The sequence below is a fragment of the Myotis brandtii genome, unplaced genomic scaffold (assembly GCF_000412655.1).
Source record: "Myotis brandtii unplaced genomic scaffold, ASM41265v1 scaffold695, whole genome shotgun sequence".
Taxonomy (NCBI): domain Eukaryota; kingdom Metazoa; phylum Chordata; class Mammalia; order Chiroptera; family Vespertilionidae; genus Myotis; species Myotis brandtii.
In genome coordinates, this window is record NW_005370716.1 from 1,100,120 (window position 1) to 1,106,671 (window position 6,552).

Below are 6,552 nucleotides of genomic sequence, written 5' to 3' on the forward strand. Positions count from 1 at the left end.
TGTCTTGACCTCATTGTATACCTTTGCTTCCTTTGTCAAATATTAATTGAGCATAATGGCTTGGGTTGATTTCTGGGTTCTCTGTTCTGTTCCATTGGTCTATAGGTCTGTTTTTGTGCCGGTACCAGGCAGTTTTGAGAACCAGAAAAGACCCTTTTTCAATTAAGAAAGAGAAAATCAAGGAAGTGAAAGAAAGCAAAGAGGAACAGCAATGAATTTTTTTTTCAGTACCTCTTTCATTTAATAGGAAAAAATGTGGATTCTTTTAGGGAAAAAAAAAAACACACCCCTAAAGTATTCTCATAGCTGCCTCAGGAGTAGATCTTAATCCTTCCACATAGAGAGATGACTTAATATCTGCAGGCCATTTGGACTAAACCCAATCTGATTCCATTACTCCTTTCTTCTCCATTTCTTCTTGTGGCTTTTCATAGACTTTTTTGGAGATTTTGAGTGGCCCCTGTGCCTGTGACTAAGGGGATCTGTGAGGTCTTGGCCTCTTGCTCTGATGCCTCTCTCGGCGGTGAGGGGAAGGGCTCCTCCTCTTGGGAAACCTACTCAGCCTGCCAGACCAGCTCTTACTTCTCCTGTAGCACAGTGTGGGAGAGCGACGGGGCTTGTCCAAGTGGTGATCAGGTGATGGTACCCTCTATTACCGGACAACCAACAGGTCCGGGCTGCTTATCCCTACTTCAGCCAACTCAGCAGAGACAGGGTTGAATCATCCACAAAAATTTGCTCCGCCTCTCCTCATAAGCTAGCTGCTTGTGTTGGGTTGAAAGACAAAGATTACGTGGTAAAGTAGGAATTACAGGCATGGAAAAGTAGGCATGATATCATCATTACAGGTTGCAAGTCATGCGGGCTGGGGTGGGTGTCACAGAGGGCGGGTGCCTCTGGGCACGTCCTTGCGCTCAGGGACCAGATAATAGACAATAGGAGCTGAGGGTGGTAGAGAGCGGGTACCTCCAGGACTAGACTGTTTCCGCTATGAGGTTGTAAATCTTTCCATAATGATAGGCAGTTCTCGGGAAAGGAGGATAGACTGCATTCCGATGTTAGCTCCTATGTCCCAGGGTGTACAACTCTCAGCCAGGTTAGAATATGCTTTCTCTAATCAGAACAGCATCATCATGGTTAACAGAGCATGATTAATATTTCTTATAATTGTAGCTGGTCCCCAATATTCTATTTCTGCCCCTGACACCTCTGCAACTTCTCATCCTCTTCACTCAGGTCTCATCCATGTCCTGTTCTAGAGCACTAACCCGAGGCGCCAATTGGTCAGTTTCCTCTAGCACATAGCATTTCTGTAGCTGGGGCAGAATGATATCACAGACTTTCTCACTGTGCAGTAATTCATCAATGAATTAGTCTACCTGTATCAGTTCAAACTCCTCATTTTGGTTCTGGCTCTTAATTTTTCTATAGTCATTGTACAGAGGCTCCAAGAACTTGTAGTAATCAATTGCAGTGCCTGTCAGCCTCATGTAAAGTGCTCCCAACATGAAGACATACTTGAAGTCTTCATTTTTTATAAACTCAACAATGATATCCTTCTCTGGTTGAATCTGAAGCATCTTCAAGGTCAAACACAGAAAGGGAGTTGGCCTTAGGTTGCCACCGTAGATGCCACCCATAAACCTTAACTCCATTGCTTTATCGACTACCAGTTAAGCCATCAGTCCAAAGCAGTCTTCTTTCCAGTACTTGGACTCATAGACTCAAGTCCAAATGATCTTCTCTAACAGATATTGAGGGCCGGTGCCGTGGATGCTGTCCGCATCCTTCACCGTGCGGTCCAACATTTTTAGAACCTGGTTCCACTTTAGGCATTCATGGATGTGCCCTGACTGGGGATCAGACCACAACCTCTGCATATCTAAATGACTCTCTAGTCCACAGAGCTACCAAGCCAAGTCCAGATGGATTGATTTTGTAAATTTCCTGGTCCTCATTTATCTCATCTCAAAGACACATACTCTGCCCCTCCCTCCACTCCCACTGAGACCCCACCCCCAAGATATGTCATGGTGAAATCCACTACCTACTGAGCTGCCACCAACGTTTCCCACCCCCCCACAAGCTTGTTGTCTTTGTGCAGAGCCAGGTTTCTCTTAAACTTTTATGTGGTCGAATTTATCATTCATTCACAGCAATGAACATTTACTGAGCACTTACTATGTGCCAGACACGGTACTAAATCTCTTTATATGAATTATCATGACATAGTCCTCATATTGTGTGAGGCACATTCTTGCATTCCATTATGCACCGTAATGTAAAAGAAAAACCAACATACAATCAAACCTGTAAATAATTTTTGTGAGTTTATTTGAACCAAACTGTTGACAATTGCCAGGAAGCAGAATCTCAACGTATTGAGATAGTGCTCCAGAGAATGGTGGTTTTTTCCATCTATTTTTATAAATTACCATCAAAGGAGGAGACATGGGTGAAATCCATTGGTGATAGATTACACAGGTGGGAGAAAGGAAAACAGGGAAACCTCTGAGATTGGTTAAAAAGTAAAATGATGGACACATGCTTCTTTTACAAAGGTGGACATAGGATAGTTAACAGTCAAATTAACACGATAACAGTAACAATGAGGGAATTTGTGGTCTGCGCCCTAGTGCCATTTGTTGTGCCCTGAGGGGTCCAGAAAAAAAGAAGTTACAAAAATACAATATGCTCAGTAATGATCACAGTTGATCTTTGTCAGGGAAGATACTGGCCTAGGACATGACTACCCACTATAAACTGCTTTTTAATTAAAAAGTTTAATTTCAGACCATCCTTTGTGGTTACTTTAGGTCTATGAGTTTGCAGGCCTTTGCTGAGTTAAGTAGCATGTGGCCCCTTTTCGTCCACAGTGTCAACAATAAAAATAAGGGGGGGAGGAGAGAAAATCAATTTGAGATCATTGCAAATTCATGTGACTAGTTATTACAGTGCTTCAGAACCAGTTAAGCACTCTGGGAGAGATTATACAGAAAAGAAGACCCTTTGAGTATAAAATTGAGGCAGTTTTTATGCAAAAATATTCACTGAGCCTTTTAGAGACTAAATACCTCTCTTTTGCGAAATTATTTCCCGTCCATTATCTCATTCAATCATCACAGCAGTCCATGAGGGACGAAGGGTAGAGGTGATTATCCTCGTTTGGGAGATGAGCAGATTGCAGCTGTTTCTGCCAAAGAAATAGGAAAAAAAGAGTGCGGCAGGGCTGGACCTAGAACCCAGGGCTTTGTGGATGAACAGGGGCCACATGCTAACCTGACAAGCTCAGGGAAGGTGTGCATGGCAGTCTTGCAAACTCTAAGACCTCAAGTAAACACAAGGATGGTCTGAAATTAAACTTTAACTAAAAGCAGTTGTGGTGAGTAGTCACCTCCTAGGCCAGGTATCTTCCCTGACAAGGTCAATCTTTACCTTAACTGAGCCTATGATCTTTTTGCATCTAGGACAGTGATGGCGAACCTATGACACGCGTGTCAGAGGTGACACGCGAACTCATTTTTTTGGTTGATTTTTCTTTGTTAAATGGCATTTAAATATATAAAATAAATATCAAAAATATAAGTCTTTGTTTTACTATGGTTGCAAATATCAAAAAATTTCTATATGTGACACGGCACCAGAGTTAAGTTAGGGTTTTTCAAAATGCTGACAGGCCGAGCTCAAAAGGTTCGCCATCACTGATCTAGGATAACATATCATCAAAATGTCAGGGTAACTTGTAACTTTTTTCTGGACCCCTCGGGGCACAACCAAATGCTCTGGGCACCAGGACAGAAACCACAAATCCCTTCATTGATATTGTTATCTTGTTAATTGTTGACTGTTACTATCCTGTACCCACCTAAGTAAAAGAAGTATGTGTCTATCTTTTACTTTTTATCCATTCCCGGGGGTTTCCCTGCTTTGCTTTCTCCCGCCTCTCTAATCTATCACCAATGGATTTCATATAACCCATCTATGTCTCCTCCTTTGATTGTAATGTATAAAAATAGGTGGAAAACTGCCATTCTCCAGAGCATTATCCTAATCCACTGAGATTCTGCTTCCTGGCAATTGTCGACAGTTTGGCTCAAATAAACTCACAAAATTCTTTACAGGTTTGAATGTTTTTACATTAACAGCTTGCATCTCCAAACCATTAGTTTTTCTGCCTAACTCAGGAGTCTGCTCTGAGCCACCCTATTCAGATGTGAGATGAGAAAGCCATGCTTGGTTTCTGATGGGAAACATTGGGATCAAGGTGCTGGAAGCTAGTCTTGGGTGGTGGGGAGGAAGAGGGCACTCTGCCCTAGTACACCCCCCCCCCCCATCGATTGTGCCCCTATCACAGGACAGGCTCTGTGCTCACACTTTACCACCAGCAGGAGTGCATATCACTCTCATATCAATTCTAGAAGTAGGGAGTCTCTATTATTCTGCTCATTTCAAAAATGAGAATGCAGAAGCACAGAGAGGTTCAGTATCCTGCCCAAGGTCACACAGCTAGTAAGTCTGAGGTGATTTGAACCAAGCTAGTCTGATTCCAGAAGATCTTCTTTATTCCATTGCCTGCTATCTAGGCCTTTTTTGTTCTGATGAATCCATAGCGAAGAAGCTAACTGCTTCTGTTTTCAATTCTGTCATTTGAGATGGACCATTATTCCCACCCACCCAACGGTTGTTGGGAAATTGCTCCTTTAATCAGTCTAACTAACATACCTGCGCAACCCCAGTCCAGTCCTCTGTTCTTCCCCAAAGCTGTCTTTCATAATATCCTAAGCAGGGCATTCTGCTTTTGTTCATAGAGATTTGGAGATGGGACTGTTGCATTTAACCACCTTCTTCTCGACTCACTTTGCAGAGTGCCTGGTTCCCTAATAAATAAGAAAGTTGGGTTGTCTTTAGTTCTTCCTTTGGGGGGGGGGGTGCGGGGCGGGAAGCTTGAGAGTAACCCAGAAGGGGGAATCCACACTCCAGTGGCTACTCACTCTCCACCAAGTCTTCACTTCCCTAGAGTCAGTAGTCCCATTCAAGGCTTCGCTGGCGCTCTAGAAAAGCACAGTAATCTTCCTGGAATGGGAATATGAAAAGTGGCCCTAGCCTTAGATTGTGTTAGGTTAGGGAGGGCTCAGATCTGGTCACAGACCAGGCCCCTCAGGTTTCAGGCCTAGGTCGTCCTCCTAGACAGGACCCTTGCAAAGTTCCTGCAGGACCAAGGCCACAGCAAGAGGAAGACATGCGGGGAGGGAAGAGGCTTCTAAAATTACTCTTTCTGCTTATAAGAGTGACCTTTGCTATACACATTCCAAAGAAGTTGTAAAACCAAGGGAAAGGGTAAAATTTGAAAGAAAAGTCAGCCCTAACCCTTCCAACCAGCGTGAACCATTGTAAACATGTTCGTATATATATACATGTAATATATTTGGATTTTGACAAAATTGGGGTTACACTCACTATCCAGTTTGGATCTTAATTTTTTAAACTTGATACTTATTGGGAATTTCCCAATATTATTCAATAGTCTTTAAAAATGTGCATTAAAACAGCCCCATTATATAAATGTGCCAAACTATATAAATGTTCCCATATTATTAAACATTTAGGTGTTTTCAATTTCTCACCATTATAATACCACTGTGTTGAATGTATTTGAACATACTAATAGATGATATTTAATGATCATTAAATGCTAGGCATTTTGCTAAAACATAGGTAGATCCAGGGCCACTGCATAGTTATGCTGAACAAAGGCACCAGCCAGCTGGCAAAGTAGGTGCTTATATCAATCCCACTTTCCATTCTGAAGGCAAAGTACACTGGTGCAGGATTGCATCTACCTGGAGAAAGGGGCGCCTTTTTCTTTGCACAAAGGCCCTGTCTGTTTGCTAAGCCCTGGACATCTGCCTGGAATACGCACAGTTTATCTGCAGAATGGGGGCAACTTTTTCAAGTTTTCCCCACAAATCATAGAGGTTAGCCCTAAGGGGATTGTCTCATTACTGCTCATAAACAGCTGTCTGAGGAAGGCACTATAATTCCCATTTTGCAGCTGAGGAAAGTGAGGCATGCTAGTCTAATGACATCCTTAGAACAAATGAATAGAAAGAGAATACCTGGACAAGAGTACTCCATCAGCAATAGAGGGACAGTTGTTTCCCTTCCCATGTCGCACTGTTAAGAAACAATCTTTGAACTATTTATTTTTCAGACTTATAGATGAAAATATCTCATTTTAATCTCTTTGCAAGTGAAGTTGGATTTTTTTTAATGTTTACTATTCATTTACATTACTTCTTTTGTAATTATTCTATTCAAGCATTTTACTCACTTTCTTCCTGGGAGGTCAGTATTTTTCTTGTTGACGAGTGATAATATTTTCCCTAGTGTTCCATGGTCTGTGATGCTTGTTGCACATGTTTAATGCCAACTACACCTGTCTGGTTAGATTCATCCCTATATATTTTATATATTTTTATATTATGATTGTGAATGGGAGCTTATTTTTCTATTATGTGTTCAAACAAATTATTGTCAGATTATAAGCAAGCT

The 6,552-nt window shown here is 41.9% G+C and overlaps 1 pseudogene; it reads right to left on the minus strand.

Annotated features, from left to right (window-relative positions):
* Nucleotides 1-393: 393 nt before the first annotated feature.
* On the minus strand, nucleotides 394-1,808 carry LOC102250390 (annotated as a pseudogene).
* Between the last annotated feature and the right edge of the window lie 4,744 nt (nucleotides 1,809-6,552).